The sequence below is a fragment of the Patagioenas fasciata genome, chromosome Z (assembly GCF_037038585.1).
Source record: "Patagioenas fasciata isolate bPatFas1 chromosome Z, bPatFas1.hap1, whole genome shotgun sequence".
Taxonomy (NCBI): Eukaryota; Metazoa; Chordata; class Aves; order Columbiformes; family Columbidae; genus Patagioenas; species Patagioenas fasciata.
The window spans coordinates 36,172,037-36,196,171 of record NC_092560.1 but is presented as its reverse complement, the minus strand read 5'-3'; the positions used below and the strand labels follow the sequence as shown (position 1 = coordinate 36,196,171).

The 24,135-nt window shown below is 38.9% G+C and overlaps 1 protein-coding gene across 9 annotated transcripts in view; it reads left to right on the top strand.

The window, feature by feature from the left end:
• Positions 1 to 24,135, top strand: part of CDC42SE2 (CDC42 small effector 2) — a 269,695-nt gene that overhangs the window by 183,108 nt on the left and 62,452 nt on the right. For 7 of the 9 annotated variants that reach the window (XR_011736397.1, XR_011736396.1, XR_011736398.1 and 4 more), the window contains one exon: positions 10,364 to 10,432. The exons of the other annotated variants lie outside the window; for them this stretch is intronic. The gene's annotated coding sequence lies outside the window, so the exon portion shown is untranslated. The remainder of the gene's footprint in view (positions 1 to 10,363; positions 10,433 to 24,135) is intronic. 9 annotated transcript variants of the gene reach the window in all.

Below are 24,135 nucleotides of genomic sequence, written 5' to 3'. Positions count from 1 at the left end.
TGATACCTTGTCTCTGCATGTGCAGTAGTGCATCAGAGTGGTAGGTGGGAGAAAGCAAGCTGCTGACAGTTGTGCTGCCTGAAGAGCCAGGAACTGCTGTTCAGCTTGCTGCAAAGTTGTGGTTAAGGTATATGGAACAAACAACTAAAATGGATCTCTGTGGCTTGTGTTCAATGGATCGCTTGCTTATTTGGCTGGTGTTGGAAGTATGGATCATGGTATAGGCCAACATCCAGCAAAGGTCTATTGGGTTGCAGTTACCTGAGCACATGATCTGATACTGTGCTTATTAGAAAACGCTTAGCTCAGTCCTTTGCTGGACAGAGTTTGAATCCCATCCCCACTCTATGTAAGTTATATCAGAAGTGTTATCGCTCAAGATGAGGTTGGTTTGCACAGTATAAACGATTGCTCCATTGCCTCTAGATGGAGGAGAGGTGATGGAGGAGAAATGGCACTTAATCTTTCACATAGTAAAGGAGAAACTTTCATCTAAATAATAAGGGGCTCCTAATGCTGGGGGAAGATTGCACGTGACAATGACCATTCTGATCCAAACGTTTTTCACACCAAAGCAGTTACAGTACTTAGAGTCACACTTCAGGCAAACCGGGATAAAATATTGTAAGTATCTCTAACCATTTAGGCTAAAACAGAGAGCTATTTGTTTTATAAGTATATAAATCACAGTACAAGGGCAAAATAATGCACGAGCCAACTAACTGATTATAGACTGCATCATTGTTTGCTGAGTGTTTTGGTATCTTGTGCTTTTTTACACATTATGATACAACTCAATGTGTTTTTTCTGACTGTACATGCTGTGGACTTTATCCGTTAATACACAGAGTTCAGAAATGTTTTCTTAGGAAAACTTTCTCTCTATAGAATAGAAAGTATGCTGTCACCAAGGCCTTCCCAGTCAAAATCCCAATTGCTCTCACAGAAGAAATAAGTGTGTCTGTCTTTTGAATGAAGCTAGCAATTTCAATGTTAAATTTAGTGCCTGTCCTGCCCTAACGTACAGGCTTATCTTTGTATAGACTTGATATACTTTGGCCTCAGTTCCTTTTTGGAAGAGGATATTTTGTCATCTTTCTTTGTACTCACTCACTGAATTTGGAGACCAACTGTTTAAATCTTGTGCAAAACCAGGACTTTAATAATTTGCAGTTGGATTCCTCATCAAAACAGTCATTCTAGTAAGTATTGAAATGTTACATGCAGAAAGCTCTTTGTTACTTTTATTGGTTGCTTTTATCTTATGGCTCATGTTCAGTAACTCTTGTGCTGATGGATAACATCTCTTTTAATTGCCCCCTCGTGATGCAGCTGTTCTCAACAAACACCAGTTGCTAAAGGAATTTCACCTACAGTTTTAAAGCTTCCTGAGAATAATTTTTCATTTGAGCTCAAGTACACATTTTCCCTTCTAATCCTTCAAGTGAATGGTATCTTGCCCTGATTTGCAGTACTGAAGTCCTTTTCTAATAAGCCGAGCTTTATAAACATTTGTTCTGCCTTGGCATAATAAAAATAAATTAAAATTTATGTAAAAAAATAGTTTGAATTTAAGAGTAGTCCTGTTCACCTCAACTGCATAATCAGATTTCAAGATATCATAGAGGCTGTTTTCTCCACCCAAACATATGTTTAAGTATTTCAGAGGAGGAGTTTACCTGTTTTTTGTTTGGTGGTCACATATCGAAGAAGTCAATCTACAGTGGACTGAAAGAAAGGTTTAGAAATAACTGTTTCAAGTAGCCTCTAATTTCTAAGGGGAGGGAGCAGCAGGGAGTGGTCTTCAAATAATTACTATTGTTTTAGTATTTCATGCACTCCTTGCTCATCAATTTGGTGTTGTGTTGGGAATTTTTTTGTTTCTTTGTCCTCAAGCATATGGGGAGAATAATTCGTGGAGCTAGTGAAGGGCTTGGTATCTCTGGTGCATTCCCTTTTTTAATTTTTTTTTTCCTATGTTTTGGTTGTCATACCAAAAATTCACCTTACACAGATGTTTAGACAGTGGGAGCATGTCACTGATCATGTTGCTGGTACAGCCAGGGTTTGCTGCATAATCAAGTCTTTTTATTTTAGTGTTGAAATAGTGACTTACTCTAGAAGATAAATATAGGTGTGTCTAGCTCCGTTATTTGATGCAATTGTAGCTTGTTTTCTGCTAAGCTGTCTTGTAATGGGTAAAGCTGTGTGATGCTCTTGGAAAATGTCAGTCAGACTTAAGACTGAGGTGGATTTGAAGGGGCAGTATGTCAGAACAGCCACTCTATTGTGAAACATGATTGAGACTAAAGCATGGACCATCTTCCAGTGTCCACCATTCCACAGCTTCCTGTGAGGGCTCTAAGGAAGAACCTGTAAGTCTCTGCACTGGTGCATCTTCTTCAGCCACGTGTGGTTATTAAGCGGTGCTTACACTTACTGCAGGCCTTTCCCGAGAAGCGGGTAGGAGTGATGAGGGACGCCTTTCAGTTTAAAGTTAAACCCTGGCTATGATGACCTTAGTGGTGAACCTTTCATTGAGATCCTAAACTTATTACACTTGAGTCTGTGAAGAAAGCAAACTGCATCTTTGGAAGAATACATTTTCAAGGGTAGTATTAGTCATTACCTGCAGGTAGCAGTTATGGTGAAGTCTTGTTCCTTGTATTTCTTCATTAGAATCATAATTGTGTTATTTGTATCCCAAGGTGCTTACAAACTAAAGTATAAGACGGTATCATTTTATATATAGGACAATATACATAACGGAGGTTGTGGTGGATTTGTTTGTTTAACCTGTTGTTTGTTTGGGGCACAAAGAACCAAGAATTGTCACCTTTGCTCCCAGTCCTTTGCCCTTTATGTTGTCAGGATATGTAGCATTCACAGAAAGATGACCCTCATTTTTTTATGATTTTTTTTTTTTAATTTGTTGACAATCATAATAAATGACAAGGAAAATGTGTGAGGAGTGATTCCACTTGTGGGAAACGCACAACAGGCAGAGACCTGTTATAGTTCAAACAAGTGTGCGTTTTTATGAAATAATATATAAATTAAGAATTCCTTCAAAGAAAATATGTTGTTCTTCAAGTGACACTTCACAGATAGCTACTCAAATATTGACAGAGATAATGGGTGATTCTAGACTATGCTTTTTATACTGGATGTATGCCATTTATTTTGTCAAACCCTTAAACTTAGTTCCCTTTCAGGGACAGAAAGCATAATGTGAAAGCTTTGTTTCTACTGGTTGAGGTCACATCAAGTTATTTTTGTCAGTGTTATTCTGTGAAGACAGCTTTACCAAACTATTTGTGGCTTATAGCCTCTTTAAATATAACTTAATTTGTGTTTGCATCTATTCAAAGATGCTGAGGGCATTTCAAATACTGTACTGTTCCAAAATCCCAGACAGCAAATTTTGCAAATCACCATGGTAATGTGTGTGGGAGGAAGGCTAAAGTCAGAATCTGCATTAACAGAATCTGTTAATATTGCATATCCTCAGTGCCACTAGCACTCCTTGTTCTTTGATGCAGATACATTCTTTGCTTAATTAAAACCAGAGTAATATGATGCGTGTAGTCTGATTTTTAACCACATTTTTGTTGTGATTCTGAAACTAATCTAGTGAAATAATCAGATGCGTGGGTAATCATTGAGTCTTCAGGAAATGGCATAGAAGAATCTTGTAATCTGGCAAAGAAACTTCAAAACTTCTTTCTTGCTTCTCTAAGAACTTATGGATAGGCTTAAAATCAGTGTTTTACAACTGGAGCTACATACCAAGGACTCTTACTACTGATAGCTTGTGTCATGGTTATTTCTGCCAAGTCATTGTGAATGTTGAAGGTTCTTGTTTCTGGATAAGCCTGTCTGGATGCTTTTGTACATGCTGTTGTTGCCTTAGACACAGAATTTGTTCTGAAGTGCAGTCAGTGCTAGTTAACAAACAAACAAAAAACTCACCCATACCAACAAACAAAACCCAAACAAAATGAGCGAAAAACCCACCAAAACCAAATAAACAGGATTTCAGAAAATTAAAAAAAATATTTTAAAGAGGAACTGTATTCTGAGTGCTGAAACTAGCCCTTAATAATTACCCTTATTCAGTCAGTGCTGCTGGCAGATAAGCTTGTAAATTTGTATGAGTTTATAGGAGGACTGGCCGTTGCTTGCTTTGGGGAACAGGAAAAGTTAAACCTGAAGTTTCTTGGCTCTTTACTACTGTAGTCTAAACAAACTGAAAAAAAAAAATAGGAGACTTAGATGAAGGATGATTTATTTACCCTGTTACTATATCGATTGTTTCAAATTTTAATGAGTTGGTGTAACTTTTTGGTTTAAAAATATTGGGCCACTGCTATTGAGAATTACAGAGGCATTGGTACTGGTTCGAAATGCAGACCAAGATGTAATGACTTCCATGCTAGGTGGCCTGAGAGAATGTGCTTCTTGACTCTTCCATTGCATAAATAAACCCTATAACAAAATGACCAAGAGGGATGTGGAGTTGAAATGCCTTCTCTGCATCAGAGTTCAGATGAGTTGGGGATGCTGACAGGAGCCCACTGGCAGAGCAGAGTCATTAGCCCGGTGCGACACCAACACTGGGTCAGATTGTCCTGAACTTAGACAGCAAGCTGTGGGTCTGAGCTGTCCGTGTCTGCATTCACATCACTTGATATATTTTGGTTTTGCAACGCTATTCATTTGTTATATGCGCTCTGTCATAGTAATAATGCTTATTACTCTGTTTTGTTTTGTTTTTCAAAATGCCAGGCCCCCTTTAAGAGCGTAAATGTGGGAAGTGATGACATTGAAAGTCTTTGTCTTGGGAAAACAAGTTGTGTTTTTTCAAGGCTGTTTTTATGAAGGCAGGACTCTGCTGTGCAGGGAGTGGAGCTGCTCGTATAGGTAGCGATATGCTGGGTCCTGTGTTGGCTTGTTGAAGAAGTTGTTTCATGTCCACTAATAGGATATCTCTCTTTCAATTTCTTTAGAACATGAAACTTCAGATTTGATAAGACTTCAAACAATGATCTGTTGTAGTGTTTTTTGTTGTGTTGATTACCTCAAACTGTCCATGTCTGTTATGTGCAGGATTTGTAGTAGCACACAGGTTGATTGTCACTTGTGCAATTTAAAGCAGACAGCTAAGGGATTATTCATACTAGATTTTGAAGCAAAAAATTCAAGTAAATTACAATCCCCTATCTGATAAATCAGTGAAGTTTTTCATGTCAGGTTCTCAAAGGCTGTGTTGGCAGATACGAAAACACAGTACCTGCTTCTGAAAAGCATATTATTAAATGCACCCTTCTCCCACCAAAACCCAAGACAGTATTAACCTTTTTCAGCCATTTCCTTATGAAGAGGGAAAGCCTTTACATACAGTGAAGGAGATCTCTGTTAGATTTAGATTGCATGGTTGTAAAATAATCTGAGAAAGAAGTATTAGTTCACAAATACTTTCTCCTTCTCTTTATGAAAGGCTTAGCCTCTCAAATTTTGTAATATATGCTGCGTTTCTTCATACTAAAAATCCAGTCTAAATGCAACAAAATACAGAATTTCATGCCTTGCATAGCTGAATTTCTGCACTCGCAGCCTCTGACCCAGGTGTGTTTCAGCCTTCTCCTTAGTATGTTCATACAGTGTTGTCCATTCATCATTCAATTAGACACACCTCTGTCACTGACAAACCAGAGAATTTCATTAGAATAGAGAAGAAATAGGAAAGCTTGATTGCCAGCACAGATAAGCATGACCTGGAGGCCAACCTTCTATGTCAGTAGAATCACAGAATGTCCTGAGTTGGGAGGGACCCACAGGGATCATCGAGTCCAGCTCTTGTTCCTGCCTATGACAACCCCAAAATTCACACCATGTGTCTGACTCACAGTAGTTTCCGAGAGGATTAATTGCTTTGTTTTTCTTGGGGACATTTCTGGAGGCCCATGGAGGTAAATGTAAACATTATAAAATACTGAAATGTCTTCATGTTGCTATCTTCTAAGGATTTCTTGAAGTGTTTAAGGTGGGAAAAAGGTATTCAGATGTAAGTTCAAGTAGGCTACTGTCCCAAGTCTTCCTCTAGGCTGAGCTGGTAAGTAGAGGTTATCTTCCTCCTCCAGACCTAAGTGTGCCATCTCTACATTGTCCTCTAAAGGACTCTAATTTTGAGGCTTAGATCCCTCTGATAGGAATGGGAGAAATTAAAATGAGGTTTTGTGATTCTTTGTGCCTCAACTTAGGTTTAATGTTACATACCTTATGACTGTTTTGCTTCCAGATATGCAAAGCTCTGAATGCTTTGACATTTATTAACTCAATTCACATTCATTATGGCTCTATTTAATGAATTGGTGTACCAGTTATAGGCCTCATAATGAAATTATCTGTAATTTCCTGCTTGTATGTGACTTTACCATTGACTGGGATGGAAGGATGATTGTAAATCTGTGTGTGTATACTATATTTATGTCCATCAGAGAGATAAAAATTACTTGGCAGGTGCAAAACTGATCCTTGATATTTTTTCCATTTCAGTTTTTAATAGCTTGCAAAGAATTAAAAAGTCCAGTGTTCTAACGAAGATAACAAAAATAAATACAAAGTTTAGATTATTATTTTCTTATGGATAAATTGTTGAAAATGCTGAAGTTCATTGTCTGGTTTTATTGTGTTTTTTGTTTTGTGGTATATGTTTGTTTTTCAATGGAAAGGACTGAATGTTTGCAGGCTATTTAACTCATCGTCTATTGTAAAGTCATGGCCTCTTTAGCTTAGATAATAATTTTCCTTAAGACAAAAATGCATTTTTAAAGCTTACATTTTACATATATAGTGTTTTCACATTCTTTATCAAATGTCATCTCATTCTGTGTAATTAGAAAACAACTTAAGAAATATTATGAGGCTGCACTAATTATTTTTTTCTCTGAATTTAATGCATGAAGTAATAACAGCATTAATTTTCTCAAATCTACTAATGCTTTTGGCATTTTTGTAGTTGCCTCATCAAAATAGACTTATTTGGCATTTAATTTTTTTAAAGGAATGTGTATCCCTTCAGTAGAATCACAGAATGTTAGAGATTGGAAGTGACCTCAAAAGATCATCCAGTCCAATCCCCCTGCTGGAGCAGGAACACCCAGATGAGGTTACACAGGAATGTGTCCAGGCGGGTTTTGAATGTCTCCAGAGTAGGAGACTCCACAACCTCCCTGGGCAGCCTGTTCCAGTGCTCTAGCACACTCACTGAGAAGCATTGTAGTAATAGATAAGTTTCACCTTTCCAAGGTAATTAATCATATTGATTTGTACTTTGTCATCTTTGTTTTCATATGCAGGTTTTATATTGAACTTCTCAAAAAGGTTAATATGACTAAATTGACTTAACCTCTGATGGACTAAGTGAAATAAGAAACCATCTGAGCAGATAATGTTAGGATGATGATGAAATGCCTGCTGATGTTGCAGTGTCAGCAGTTTATTGTAACTGGTTAAATCAAAAATTGAATTGTTATTTATAAGTACAGTAGTATACTGAATTTCTAGCTCTGAATACAAGGCTTCAGACAAGAACAAAGCTTCAAATTCTCATGCAAGTACTAACACTTGGACAATTGCTGTGTATAACTGACATTAGTAATGAATGAGCGATGTCCAGACTTCATAGAAAGTGGTTGCAGCTTGATTAATAGTGTGCCTTGGCAGTACCTGCAAACAACTGCTCTTTCCACTCTGCTGGTTTGTACTCTGTGCCAGTTCATTTAATAGCATTTCAAGCCAGAAATCTACCATTTATAGAAGTGGTTTTTGTGAATTACATTGTCCATTAGGATGTGGGTTTAGTCTACAGACTTCATTCATCTGGGACTTTAAATAGCTGTGACATGATGACTTAAAACTACTGGTCTAGAGCTCATTTGTGACTGGCTTTTCCAAATGTTATTGTACAAGAATGACTTTTGTTGTTCTGTCCTGCTGCTCTTACAGTGTGGCTCAAGATTTTTAGTGCTACAGTTTAGGAAAGTGTAATTCATTTATTTTCTACTTTGTTTTTTGTTAAGGAGAGAGGTGGAGGAAAACATTTGGTTTAGTAGTTGTAAATGCAAATATTCTTATATCTTCTTATACTCTTTCCTTATTTGTATAAGTATTGTTACATAATGAAATAGCTTATGCAGTGTTGCATTCTCTACATGTTTTTAGGATGTTGTATGTGCAATTAATGTGTACTCGGTGCTAACGTATCATAATGCAGAAATGTCTCAGTTTTCTTTAAGTAAAGTTTACTAATATGAATCTTTCTCCACTTTGATTTCAGTTAAATTGTGTTTGAGTGAGGAGGTCCACGTTTAACTACAGTTAGATTATTTGTTTCACCTGTCTACATATTAAATATTGTCCACAGAGTCTTTAACTAAAATGTAGTCAAATGTCAGTGACAATTCAGTTATGAAATTAACATCTACTCTAAAAATGCATGTTCGTCTCGCTAGCGTTAAGTATTTTAATTGCTTTCTTATTGAACTTGTTAGGCAATCAGTGCGGTGTCATGTTATAAGCAGGTTGCTCATCTGTTTGGTCTGATAACAGTTTGTGATATGGTTATTTTACCTGGGGAAAGAAAATCATTAGAACTCTGCTTACAGGTATGCTGAATATAGTTTATATGGAGCCCAAGCATTATGATATTGAAGTGTTTTCCCTATGCGCCTCTGACACTATGTTGTTAGCTGCCTGCTTTGCTCCAACTACATGTCCCATCTTTGGGACCTGTAGCTCTCTAGCCCTTTGTCCAGTAACTCTACACCTTTTATATGGTATGTCAAGCTTATTGTTCTGTCCACTAAAGTTTATTTTTCTCCTCTTCATTATTCTGAGGTAACTAGAAATAAGCAAAGAGTGGAAAGCTGTTGTCTGGGTCCTTAGCCAAAGAAAGGAGATCTGGATCACATTCTTTCCACGGAGTCTTCTTGTGTCACTCTCAGGGCTACGCAGTCATCAAATATAATTTTCACAGAGGTGGTTATAGCTAATTCCTAACACTATTCCTGTTAGCAATCCTCTGTTGTGAAGTCTTGCTTTTTTGACCACACAGATTTCTGTCCTAAGAAAAAAGGTGATCAGAGCTTTCTGTCTCTTGACATGTAACGCTGTCCAGACAAGTTTCCCCTTTCCCTGTTTTCCTCCCTAACATTCTTCTCTTGATTTACCGTTTCTCCTCTATTTTACTTGCTCTCATCTGCTTCAGGTCTTTGTTTTTAGTCCATAAGTTTTCTGACAGGCTTTTCTTAAAAGAAAAAAAAAAGAGGGGTAAAGATAGAAAACAACAACAAAAACCAACTTGGTTTTACTTTTTAAGTCTGGTTTATGTTAGTTTGAGAAAAAAACAGCAGACTCTGTTCCCTAGTTTGTGAGCAAGGAGGGGCTGTAATATGACAAACAAGCCCCCAGTAAAAGTCAGCAAGCAGTCGTTTTGTATTGGTTTTTTTAATACACATTTAACACAGGTAAATAATCTGCTGCTACTTCAACAGCAGATTCTAGAGCAGTGATTCTTCTTGTTGCTCAGAGTCATGTGTTACAGGTTTCCTTTTTGTTGCTGCCTGTAGTAATTACAGTCTGTCCTTTTACTGAGAACTGCTGGATTTGGTAGCAGATGCCATGGACAATAATTCAATTACAAATTTGTTTGCTAGACCTCACAAATGTCATGAGACTTAACTGCCAAGTTACACATTTTTACTGGGCACTTAGTTCAGGAAATAACTGGTCTGTACTACCTGGTATTGCCAGTGATCTGAAGGCCAATCAGTAAGTGGGATTATCTAGCTAATCTTGCACACAAAAGTGTTGGAACATGCATCTGGTTGAGGGCCTTTCACAGTCTCTGCTAATATTTAGGTTTGACTATAGCAAAGGGAGCAGCCAAAATTAAGTACTTAGTACTTTTGAACCCATGCTCCGCACTTAGTTGCTTTAACTATGGCATACATATATATGTACACACAAATAAATTACAAATATATATTTAAAACAGTGTGTAAACATATTAGAAGAAGAATAAAGAGTGCCCAAGGGTACATAAGTCAGTGAAAGTTTCTTCCAACACTGCAGTGAATAAGGTAGCCTCTAATCTTTGAATTCATTCATTAATGGCAGCAGCTCAGCTCTTCCAACATCTGTGGTGCTCTTCAAAGGAGAAGAGTTGGAGAAACTCCTGACTATTCCTCTTGGTAGCTCTTTTCTTCCTGCTAGCGTGAAGTTACCATGCTCTTTGTTATAAATAATTTGCATTAGGATATTACTCATGCCATTTTTTTCCTCCTTCCTTGCTCTTTAGAATTGGGGATCTCTTCAGTAACTTGCTGCTTGAAGAAAGGACCAGAGTAACTGAAGTTTTACAATTCAGGTAGGTAACACTATCAGTTTACTTTTTACTTTAAATATTGAGGTAAATACAGATGACAGATCTATGAATATTCATTGTGATAACAAAACCATCAAATCATGATAGGGATTTTAACCATAAGTAGATTGGATCTGGTTTTATGGCTCGTCTCATGAATTCTAAGCAGCAGTGATGAGTCCCTGATGAGAAGTCCAGCAGAATTATGATATGCAAATATCCTTTGTACTTGTAATAAAACCATATTGATTAATATTCATGTGTGACTCAGACTAACTTTGACAGGAGGTCCAGGTACTTTGTGATCCTCAGTTAATTTAACAGATTATTTTTGACAACATTAAATTGTGTTATTGCCCCAACAGACGCTGGTATTCAGCGTATGTGCAGCCATGTATGCTTTATCAAGATTTCCTTCCCTAATTTTCATACCAAAGATATCCTCAATGGATTTGCTAATTATGTCAATTTCACATTCCTTTTCTTTTGTTCGAAGTAAGGCTTCTAGATAGATCTCTAGTACCTAATTCTTCAATAAGATGACAAATATCTCCTTTGGTTTTGTGTGGTAGCTTTCATAGTTTTAATAATTTAGCTAGCAATTTAATACCATATGCTACTGATTATCATGGTTTGGTCACCTTTGAAGGACCCATCCATCGTGACTTTACTACTTTATAACTCCCATCAAGTATATGTGTTTTTGTATGGTATTTAATAATGCAGATGAATGGCCAGTATTTTTAATCAGCTGAATTTGCCTCCAGAAAAGTTCTAGTATAGATCTATTCCTGTTTGACTTTAGTAAGTGATACAATTGCAGCACATTTATAAAGAGTTGATTTCTATGGATTACATAACTACTAACAGAACAGTTAAACCCTGAAACTACTGCTGGTTTCTTATGAACTCAGTTCTGTACAGAAACTTTAATTTTAGAAGCTTGTAAATTCTATTTCAACATTCTTCTTTACTGTTTCATATTTTACTGTCTAAATACACAAATGAACTGTGAAATAGGATACTGTTAGGTAACAGTACTTTAGGAAATGTGCATAAAAGTCTCTTACCCATGCTGCTTCCTCAGAAAGAGGTGTAACTTGTGGAACATGTTGCACAATTCTCTGCATTGAGAACTAGCCCTGCAAATACTGTTTCATTTCTCAGGTACTCTGTAATAAACTTGTATTCTACCTTATTCTCTGTGCTTCTGAGCATCATTCATGAGGTATGTAATTCAAGTAGCAGTCAAACTTGATGCTTTACTGTAAAGATACTCGAAGTATGCTGAATTTCATTTAAATACCGGTAAACTGCTAACATTACATTTTCTGTTTCCTTCTTTCTCTTTCCCTTCCCCCATGTTTCTTTGACTTTGAAGTGTTTTCAGTACCACCAGACATGTTTGGACTTATCCTTCATGTTGTGCATTTCCTTTCTATGAACACACCTGGTTTTTTTCAGCTCTGATTTCACTGTTACTTGTAAAACCTTTCTGCCAGAGAGCCTGGGGAAGGAAGAGTCTGCACATGAATTTACCCTGGAGAAGTATGTGACAAGGAGGTGGTTTTATTATTAGCATGTGAAACTAGAAGTGTAAGTGGCATCCCAAAGCAGGAGCAGGAGCCGCAGCCTGTCTTGCTGGCCCTGCAGGTCCTTCTCTGGCCTGCTTCTTGCTGCTATGCCTCAGGAGTAGTGCCAGATGTTTATGTACTCATGCTGTGGAAAACAAAACAAAACAAACCCACCAAAAAAAAAAAAAAAAAAAAAAAAAAAAACCAAACCAAAAAAAACCCCAAAAAAACCGACACCACCAAAAACCATACCATGTTTCATTGCAGAATGAGAATGGGATGTGGGGATTGGGAACCTCTGTGCTTGAGACTCTGTCAGGAGCGGGAGAGAGAAGGAAGTTATAGCCCATTCAGGTAATTTTAAAATAAATTTAAAAACTGCCAACATAAAGCCTCACAACACCAACAACAAACCACAACACCCTGTGGAGGTGGATGGAAGTGGGAGAAGAGTCAGTTTGGTACCAGATGTAGGGTTGATAAGAGCAGGTAAAAGATGGTGATATCTGTTTGAAGAAGAGCAGAGGACGAATATTTACTATCAGGGGAGAATAAGGGCTGTACTTCAAGCAGCAGGAGGGCAGGGATGAGAGCTGATATAGGAAGACCAAGTGGAGAAGAGACATGGCTTCTGCTGGAGCACTGGCATCAGTCAGTATTGATCTCCCCTGGAGCAGGGGGAGGCAGGAAGGGAAGAGAACTCCACAGTGTGAAAATATGTGTATTTCATTCTTGTGCCAGAAACAAGTGAAGTGCAGTGGGTGTTCCCAACCTGTTGGCTGCCCTTTCTGTACATGTTCCAGGAGTGTCTGGAGGAAGCTTCAGTCACAGGTCAGGAAGTACAGCCTTCCTGACTTGCCTTCCTGAAAGTAGTGGAAGTGATGGGTTTAAAATCTCAAACATCTTACAGTACGTCCTAGTCCAGCCTAAAAAAACCCAAGCAAACAAACAAACAAACAAAACCAAAAACCAAACAAAAAAAAAACCACCACCAAAACCCAAATGATTGAAGTTCTAATATTTTTCTTCATTTGTCTTGAGTGTTGCGAGGTTCCAAGTGACAGATTGTAAGACAGTGATGCAGGACAGTGCACCAGGGCCATTCCCTGCTGCCTCTTTATATAGAACTCTGCAACTTTTCCCTCCCCTGTCCCCCTGCAATTGTGTGGGTAGACTTGCATCTTCATTCACATAGCCAGTGTTTCTTGTTGCATTATTTTGACCGCATCGTGGGTGGATGTACTTCCAGCCATGTGAAGAAGGCAGCATTAAAGCTTGTGGCTCTTCATCATAGTTAGTGTATTTCTCATCTGGTCTCATGATACTCTGAAACATATACTTTCCAGCTGCTTAGAGCAAACCCAGAACAATGTGGGGGAAATAGGATAGAAATGCGTGCTCCGTAACTTTTTCATTCTAGTATTGCTACTTATTTAATTCCCTAAAGATCTACAAAACTGCAGTTAGGAAAAAAAAAATTTTCTCCCTTATGGAGGTAATATCAAAATGGTAGTGAATTTTAGATAAATGCTTTTACAGCAGTAAATGGCTTGAGTTTGTCAAGGAAACCCTTATTCCATTCATGTCTAGCACTAAAAGCTTCTTCAATGTTTCTGCAGTATACTCTTGCAGCCAGAAGTCCTGGCCTAAAACATTAGCAGACCATTCATGTGTTGTGTTTCTGTCTGGGTAACCCACAGAAAAGCCTGCATATCTTCAAAATCTGAAATACGTCTTTTCTATTACCTGGCTTTTGTAGTATATTTTTTCAAATAGGGTTCATGGGCTGTCTTTTCTGAGAAAGATTTTAATGGAATTTAGTTTCCTTGTGGAAGTGTTTATACTTCCTTCATCACACTTTCATCAATTCTGAATGACTTGAATGTTCAATTTAGTAATTGATTCACAAAGTTGGAGCAATGGCAAAAAGAAAAGTTTTAGTTCCCTTATTTAATTGCTCTAAGGGCAAAGGAAAAAAATTCACATAAGATGTTGGATTTTATTTTCAGTTTAGCTTCTACCTGCAACTCCCAAGTTCTGATAATTGCATTAATCCTGTAGAATAACTGGGAAGTAACACAGGTGCAGAACTATGCTCTGCTGTTACTCCAGATGCCCATTTGTACAAATACTTGCATTTCACTACTGTTGTCTCTTGCATCAGCTGTGTTTATATCTGACTGTTCTCCACCCTTCATTGTAAAGGTTGAGTCAAATGATTGGGGTGCAGGTGGATTTTCTGATTCAGCTTCTTACACAGGTCTTGAAAAACAGCTGGTGTTTTTTTTTCCCTGAAACATTTTGTTTGTATTTTAAAATAGAATCATAGAATGTTCTGAGTTGGAAGTGACCCACAAGGATCATCGAGTCCAACTCCTGTCCTTGCACAGGACAACCCCACAGTTCACACCATGTGTCTGAGGGCATTGTCCAGTCTCTTCTTGAACACTGTCAGGCTTGGGGCCGTGACACCTCCCTGGGAGCTTGTTCCAGTGCTCCACCACCCTCTGGGGGAAGAACCTTTTCCTAATGTCCAACCTAAACCTCCCCTGGCACATCTTCCTGCCATTCCCTGGGGTTCTGTCATTGGTCACTACAGAGAAGAGATCAGCACCTGCCACTCCTCCTCCCCTTGCGAGGAAGCTGTAGCTGCCATGAGGTCTTCCCTCAGTTTCCTCTTCTCCAGGCTGAACAAACCAAGTGACTTTGCCTGCTAGTAGAACCCAGCTGATCCAATTGAATGACATTAACTCAGAAGTCCACAGTGCAACTTTTGCTGTCACTTCTCACAGTAAAGTGGACCATGAAGAACTAAATCACTAAAGCTTCCTGCCAATGGAAACCATAAAACAGAAGAAATCTAGAAGTTGGAGAGCATCAATAAGAAAATTACTGTCATGGAAGCCAGCTTTCATTACCCCTGTCTGTGTGAAGAGAATAGAAAACAAAAAAGTAAAATAGGAAAATCTGCTGGGGAATATTGGGTGATGTTTAAACTGCTTTGTCCTCCTTTGTGGGTAAGGCATCTTGCACTGTAATGGGGAAGAGAAGGAGAACACAAGGCCCACAAAGAAAGGATGCTCGGAAGTACACCTGCATGATGTTCAGTTGCCATATTTTGAAATATTGAATACATACTCTGAGAGATCTTTCATTCTGAAAGTTTTATATTTAGACTTCTAACTAGCTCTAGAATGTACTTTGTAATGGTATTTAAAGTATCTCTAACAAATTGGGAAGTTCTGTTCTGTAAGATTTTTTTTTTTTTCTCCTTTCTGGAAGTACAGTCATGCTGTAATCTTTTCCTTAAATTGGCTAAGCTTATGTACAGTGTGAAATATGGTATCCTGAAAAACCTGTAAGTGCTTCCTGCCCTCTTATGCACGCTGTACTTTGCAATTTTTTTTATTCTTTTTGTTTTGGTTTGGTTTTTTTTGTCTTGTATGTGATTTTATGCAGGGAAAAAATCTCCCATTTTGTGATTAAGGCACAAAGCCTAAGAAGCCTAAAAATGTAACTGGCTTTTAGCACCATGAGTAATCGTGTCACCACAGAAAATGCCCCAAGCCCATGTGGTTCATAACGCTCAGGACAAAGTGCTCTCTGCAGTGAGAATGCCAAGGACAAATGTCCTGGGACTACTTGAATGCTGGCGTCCCATTTCCTGGGAGAGCACAGGCTCTGTTCACACACAAATTGTTGAGTGCTTACTGTCTGTTTTCTGTACATCAGGTTTGTAGTTACCCTCCAATGTACAATGTTTATCCATTCAGAAAAGCTACCACACAATGTGCGTACATTATATAATCAAATTAGATCCCTATAGGTATAAAATAATTAAGGATCCCTATTCTACAGCATGAAATTACCTGTGGTACTTAAAATTTAATGAGTTAGGTAGCTCAGAGGCAGACAAGCTCATACAAAGTGTAAGAATCTGATCTTCACAGCAGGCTGGATTCAAAAGTGAAGACAAGATTTGTGTCCCTTACTGTATCTAAATTTTGTTATTGAATTCCGGGTGGAACTTCTTACTGTGGCAACTGTCTATTTTCTTCAAAAGAAGAAAAATAATATTCTCTTCTATTGATTCTTGATACTATTGCTATAGTATCAAGAAGGAAAGAGGAACTGATGAACAGGCTTTTGCTAATGACCCAATTTAACTTTCAGATTCATCTTTGCCGTAGAAAATGCTCCTCCACTCTCCTGTCTTCTTTTGGACCAACAGTTGCTATACCACACTGAAAGGCATAGAATGGATCATTTTTTACACTTGTTTTTTAACATTATTTACAACTTACTGGGTATTCCCTTAATAGGAAAAGCAGTTCAAGCATGTCACTTGGAGGAGGATTGTGTTCCAGAAGGAACTTACTCAGGACTTTGGCACATAGATTCAAAGTACTGTTTTGAAAAATATTACTAATATTCAGCCTTGGACATGCAGATTTCACAGGTGTCTTGCTTCCTTTCTGTGATTACACACACACACGTGTAGTCTGCATGTTTACTCATGCTCAGAATTGTTGCAGTTTGATCAAGCTGTTTGGATGCTGCCCTCTGTCCAGGAGAGACTGATCCAGTGTCTTGGAATATGTTCCATTCCAGTTATGCTAGGCTTCTCACAAGACAGGATTCTGTGATGTCATTTCCTTTTCAAAATCTAATGAGTAAAGTAATATCTTGCTGTTCCTTCCTCATTAAGCATGAGCTAGTAGCTGCAAACTGCAACATTTTTCAATAATTTGATTTTTTTCTTTTGATGGAGGCAATTCAGAAGCAGCACATCTTGTCTTTGCCTTTCTCTGTATTGAAATGCATATCAGTCTTTAATCTTTCTAGGCTTTTATGATTCTTGGTTATTAATTATACCAGGGATGTTACCTGTTACTCACTAACTTGGGGAGGAAGGGTAGGCAAGCCAGTATTTCTGTTATTCCTGTTGCATAGTAGATCTGTGCCTCTCTCTGGCTGGGTTATACATGACCAGCCATTCTTTTGAGGCTGGTTTGTTGGACTTCAGTCCAAGTATTTGTCAAAAGTTATTCTGTCAGTCAAATTGGGTCAACCGGCCTTTAGTATCAATTATGTTCAGAGGCTGAACTGCATTTACATATCATGAGCACATTGATGGGTGGAGGAGTCTGAAGAACTGGAAGAGGGCCCTCAAGCTGTAGCTTCCTTAAATCCCATTGACTGGCAGAAGGGGAATGCTGCTTTTCACTTGAGCAGGAAAATAGTGGTGGGGGAGGTGCAGTGGCTTCACTGGCATTTTTGTTTGCTTTTTAGTTAATAAGAGCGAATTAAAAAGTGAAGATGGTAATGGCAGCCTAGCCTTCTTTTAAGAGTAGTCTTGTCGAGTTAGTGCTAGTCTTGGGGAAGATGCTCTTACTGCGGTAAGATGGAAATGTAAAATACTCTCAAAGAGGAATGCGTGGGTGATATTTATTTGCAATATACATATGTGAAAATATGTTAATTTCCTTATGCAGAAGAGGGAGTGGAGGCACAGGGAAGCATTGTAATTAATTACTGGAGGGCAGGGGTGCTGGAAGAATTGATTTGTAAAACAAGAAGCCAAATCTGTAGTTGAGTAACACCTGCTTCTCAAAACTCTGGCAGGCTTTGATTGGAAACTGCTGGTTACTTGGCACTTCTGAAAATCTAGCTACCTAGCTTTCCAGTTGTGTTTTGAGAGGCTTCTAGCATAAGGCTTCTAACTTGAGCTGCCACAAGAGACTGGGGTGCTGCTGTATTGAATGTTTTCTGCCTTTTAAGGGACTGTGGCTTAACAAGTACACGAAAAGCCAAACTGTGACATGAATCTCTGTAGTCCCAGATGATTTTGAAGTGCAGATTCCCTAGACTAGTTTGTACACAAATGTTATGACTTGATTTATCTGTTGTGGGGAAAACAAACTCATGGAAGATCACTGAAATTTCTCATTGTTAACACTTTACATAAAAGAAAAACATGTTTTTCTTTTAAAATTTCATTATTTACCTTCAGAAAAGGCAGTCTAGAAAATTATTTTGTCAACAAGTGCTCTCTCATAAACACAGTAGTTTATTTCTGTACCCTATTCTGCTCTCCATCTGTTTCCTCAATATCTTCTGCATGATCTTTGCCTCTGGATATTTAGATATATTTCAGCAAAGCTTCTTACTGCAGTGGGTTATCTGTTGCGGTATCATTACAAGTGCTTTTACTTCCACTTTTTTTCAATTTATTTATTTGTTTAAAAACAAATCTCCCACCCAGTTCTTTTATATTGTATGTATACTCCAGACTTGTTTCATAAGTGTGGTTCTTTTCTGCTGTGCCTTGCTTCTCTCCCTCTCTCCTGCCCCCAACTGTAACCTTTCCTGTTACCTTTCTGTCTCTTCCTGTTCCTTTCCGCTGCTTGTATCTCAAAATAGCTGTAGTGGTCATTACTGCTGGGGTGATGCTGTTAGATGGACCCAGAATTTGAAGGTTGCTGAATAACATTACATTGTGAAGTCTTTCATGGGATGGCATGGGAGAAAACTGTAACTACTTTTGTTTTAAGAGCCTTGGAAGAAGTTGCTAGCTCTGCAAAACCCGAGTGTGGTAGGATCCTGGTGTACGTTACTAATGTAGTAGTGGAGGCTCTTGGATGCTCTTTGTTAACCTAATATATTGCATTGCGGTAGATAGAAGCTCCTTGTAAATAGGCATCAAATTCCCAGCTGTAAAGCTTTGTTGCAGAAAAGTCTGATTTTGTTATATGTCCCCAAACAAACTGTAACAAAAGAATATGCTTGTTCCAGTCTCTGGAGACTGATATACTTTCCTTTCCATATATGTTTAACGAAGTCACATAGTGTTTACTTACCAGAAACTTCTACAGTAGTGTAGCGCTGCAGCTATTACTAATTTGGTAGCTCAAGCTGAACTCAAGTGTGGAAGTGGTTTTTTGTTTGTTTCACTACTCTTTTTTTTTTTTTTTTTTTTTTTGACAGCTGAGAATCCACTAGAAAAGAAGATACATTCACAGATATCCAGAAATAATAGCTTATTTTGCAGAAACTGATTATATTCTGAGGATGTATTCAATAACACCGTTATTAATAACAAGCAGTTATCGAAAGAAGAAATGTCTGTCATTTGACAAGTTAAAAGCAATAACTTCTCAGAAAAGCTTTTGAAATGCCTTTCACTATTTCATTGCCCTGCTATTAGTATTTGTACGTTTTAGAAAGTACTTATTTTTTGAGAAATTGAATTTTCAATACTACAGTAAAATAGAATACTCATCATGAAATAGAAGAAAGTATTTTAGACTGTTTTCAGAACTTAAGCAAAAATCCCACTTTGCCTCTTTACCCATCAAAATACTGGTACAGAATTAATGAATGAAAGTTAATGACCAGTATGCACTGACTATTATTACTGGTATTATCAGTGCTGTCTAAATTTTGCCACTGTCTTGGATAAGAAAGTTAAATCAGTGTTTGTTTTGAAGTCTTAGTCTCAAGTTGAGGGTGAAAGCATTGTGCACATCTCACTAGAACAACTGGACTGCTTGAGATATCTATATATAACAATATAATGTACAGGCAACTAGTTAATTTCAGATGTTCAAACATGGTTGTACTAGTGACATAAAAAGCAGATTCTCTTTTGATGGATATCAGCATTATTCACTACAGTGCATGTCCAAGAACTGCAGTTATTTCAGCAACACTGCTGTTCCTCTGACTTTTACCCCTCTATTCTTGCATTTACTTCTGGCTTGTGTGCTGCATACTGTGAAATGCATATATTGGTGTTTTGGTTTGGTTGTTTTTTGTTTGTTTTGTTTTGTTTTTTTATTCCTTGGACTCCAGCAAACAACTCTTTCACACAGAAATTGAAGTTCTTCCTATCAGTAGTTCTACCATCCCCATTACAGAGCTATATAACAGGAGACAAAGAGAAAGGTTAGGTAAAAGAGCAGGTGGAATCAAGTATTAAAATACATAGTACCACAACTAAGCATGGTACATGTACCTTTTTTGATCTTATGTTCCTACTTTAAATATTTATGAGATATTCACATGGAAGAAGACCCACAGTTGTGTGTTAAGGCATCACAAATTCTGGATTAGAAGAACAATTAACTTGCCGTTGCACTAGAAATATCTGAGTCATGGTCATTGAGTAATGCCAGCTGTATTCTTCAGGATCTCTTTATTTAAACTCCTGACGTTTTCCAGCCACCAGGTAGTTAAGTACTTTAAACAGAACTGAGACAGTTAACCATAAATGTCTTGCTTTTTCAAAATTTGAACTTTTAAAGAAATGCCCTTGCACAAATCAGGCTTATTCATCTCTGCCTTCACATGGGGCTCAAAGACCTCAGTGGAAATACCAAAATGAAACACGTTAGGGAAGATCTAACCTGTTTCTGAAAAGGTTACCAGGAAATAGACTAGACTAGACTGGACTGTCTGATACGTGTTGATATGTCCCGCATCAACACAGAGTTAAAGTGTTATATTTCTGTCTGTAGTCCTTCCAGTGTTAGATCACAGGTGTCAACTCATGGGATAGGTCGCAGCCTTTTAGTTTCAGGCTTTACTTGGAAGTCCTCATCTGCTGCCTCTTTGGGAGTGCAGTAAGTGCATAACCTTGCCAGGATGTTCTGGTAACCTTATGGGCAGAAATTCCTATCACCTTCTATGGAGACGTGGGTTCCTTGGAGCTGACAGAAATCCCAAATGTTTCCTATGCTGTTGCTAAAGAGACAAACCTGCAGGTACAGGAGTCCTGACCTGATAAAGTGAAAAACTAGTCTGACCTGTAGGCAAGGCCTAGAAAAGCTGTGATTTTCTTTCTACCTCTTGCTGTGTGTCGAGGGTTAAGATTGCGGGGTGACAATCAAACCCTGGCAGATGTATTGTTAACCTCTTCTCCCCCCCACTTCCCCCTTTTGCCCCTCCCTCTCCCCCCTTCCCACTCAGGACAGGCGATCGGGAGGGAAAGAAGGACAGAGAGAAGAGAGTTGGAAAAGTTAAAGATGTTTTACTAATGCTACTAATAAGAATAGAGAAAATAATACAAAATATACAAAACCAATCTTGTAAGTCTCAGCAACTGCAGAGCCAGCACCCAAAGTCCTGGATTAGACTCTGTAGCCAACCGGAGCTGGATTCAGTCTCTCACTAGGCCTCAGTTCGCAGGGACGACCAGCAAGGTCCTCTCCTAATGTCAGCCATGAGGAAAAAAGGGAAAAAGGGCAAAGGGCCGAGATCCTCGTGATCTCCCACTTTTATATGAAGTATTCACGTGAATGTAATGTTATACACCGTTGGTCAGTCTCTCGGTCATCAGTTTTCTCGTTGCCCCTCTCGCGAGATGTCCATCCGTGCTTATCAATAAGTTTGCATTGCATTGCTAGGTTTAACCAAAACATGTGTTGGGTTCTCCAGGAAAATGCAGCTAACATGAAGGCTTTAGCTGACAGGCAAATTCACTAAAAAAGAAACTTGTTTTTAAAAAAACCAGGACATTCCACCCCTTATAATATGACATTCACTGAATACTTAAACCTTATCAATACAATCTATCAATACAATCTAATTAATCACTACTACTATATATATATATACATATGTATATACACGTATGTACATATATACACAGGAGTAATTAATCAGTGGACCATCCTTTGAAAAGTTCATTAAGTTCATTTTGTCACAACAGTCTCCCAGGGCAGGAAAAATGGTACAAGTGCATCTCATGACCACTGTTTGTGGGTTAAGGACACCAACTTCGGAGAAGGTGTCGGGCGCCACTCGAAGAAGCTAGCTCTAGTTTCATCACCATTGTCTTGATCTGAAAGACACTTAATAAACATTGTTAGTGCGACAGTTCACATCATACAGTTCAGCATTGCATATTTTCACCTAAAATCAAATCCCCTTGAGGTACACACCGAACTTCTTCAACCTTAAGCATCACCCACCAGGTGCTGCCAGGTCCCTGGGCAAAAACAATCCCACGAATAGGTTTGCCTTTGCCTGAGGCAGGAGTAACCCAGACTGCCTTTCCTAAGATATTTTTCATGTGTACTACAGGGACTTTATCTCCTTCTACAGTCTGTAGAATTTCTGATTGGGCAGGCCCAGCTCGATTGGTTGATCCCCTAGTGTTGACCAACCAAGTGGCTTTTGCTAAATGTGAATCCCAGTTTTTAAAGGTTCCACCACCAAGTGCCTTTAGTGTAGTTTTTAACAAACCATTGTACCTTTCAATTTTCCCAGAGGCTGGTGCATGATATGGAATATGATATACCCACTCAATACCATGTTCTTTGGCCCAATTTATAATACTGTTTTTGAAATGAGTACCATTGTCTGATTCAATTCTTTCTGGCATACCGTGCCGCCAAAGGACTTGCTTCTCAAGGCCCAAGATAGTATTTCGGGCTGTAGCATGAGGTACGGCATATGTTTCCAACCATCCAGTGGTTGCTTCCACCATTGTAAGTACATAACGCTTACCTTGACGTGTCTGTGGAAGTGTAATATAATCAATCTGCCAAGCTTCTCCATACTTATACTTTAACCATCGCCCCCCATACCATACAGGTTTTAACCGTTTTGCTTGTTTGATTTCGGCGCAAGTTTCACATTCATGAATAACCTGTGAAATAGTGTCCATAGTTAAATCCACCCCTCGATCACGAGCCCATTTGTATGTTGCATCTCTACCTTGATGCCCTGAAGCATCATGGGCCCACCGAGCTAGGAAAAGTTCACCTTTATGTTGCCAGTCCAAGTCCACCTCAGCTACTTTAATCTTAGCAGCTTGATCTGCTTGTTGGTTGTTTAGATGTTCCTCGGTGGCTCGACTTTTAGGCACGTGAGCATCTACATGACGAACTTTCACAGGCAGGCTCTCTAGCCGAGCAGCAATGTCTTGCCACAGTGTGGCAGCCCAAATGGGTTTACCTCTGCGCTGCCAGTTGCTTTTCTTCCATTGCTGTAGCCACCCCCACAAGGCATTTGCTACCATCCATGAGTCAGTATAGAGGTAAAGTATTGGCCACTTCTCTCGTTCAGCAATGTCCAAAGCCAGCTGGATGGCTTTCACTTCTGCAAACTGACTGGATTCACCTTGTCCTTCAGTGGCTTCTGTAACTTGTCGTGTGGGACTCCACACAGCAGCTTTCCACCTTCGATGTTTTCCTACAAGACGACAGGATCCATCTGTGAACAGTGCAGACTGCTTATCAGTGTCTGAAAGCGTATTATATGGTGGAGCTTCTTCAGCACGTTTTACTTCCTCCTCATTTGGAGACATCCCAAAGTCTTTGCTTTCTGGCCAGTCTGTAGTCACTTCTAATATCCCTGGACGGTTGGGACTTCCAATCCGAGCTTGTTGCGTGATCAGTGCAATCCATTTACTCCATGTAAGTTCGGTTGCATGATGTGGAGAGGGAACCGTCCCTTTGAACATGCAGCTCAGCACTGGCAGTCGAGGTGCCAGGAGGAGCTGTGCTTCAGTGCCGATCACTTCTGAAGCAGCTCGAACTCCTTCATATGCTGCCAGTATCTCCTTTTCAGTTGGAGTATAGTTGGCCTCAGATCCTTTGTATGCTCGACTCCAAAAACCTAAGGGTCGACCTCGGGTTTCTCCTGGTGCTTTCTGCCAGAGGCTCCAGGTAAGTCCATTATCTCCGGCTGCGGTGTAGAGCACATTTTTAACATCTAGTCCAGTACGGACTGGTCCAAGGGCCACCGCATGAGTTATCTCACGCTTAATTTGTTCAAAGGCTTGTCGTTGTTCATGGCCCCACTCAAATTGGTTCTTCTTATGAGTCACTCGATAGAGAGGGCTCACAATGTGGCTGTAGTCAGGAATATGCATTCTCCAAAAACCTACAACGCCCAAGAAAGTCTGTGTCTCCTTTTTATTAGTAGGTGGAGACATTGCTGCAATTTTGTTGATCACATCCATTGGGATCTGACGACGGCCATCTTGCCATTTTATTCCTAAAAACTGGATCTCTCGTGCAGGTCCCTTGACCTTGCTTTGTTTTATGGCAAAACCAGCATCCAAAAGAATATGAATTATTCTCTCACCTTTCTCGAAGACTTCTTTCGCTGTGTCGTCCCATA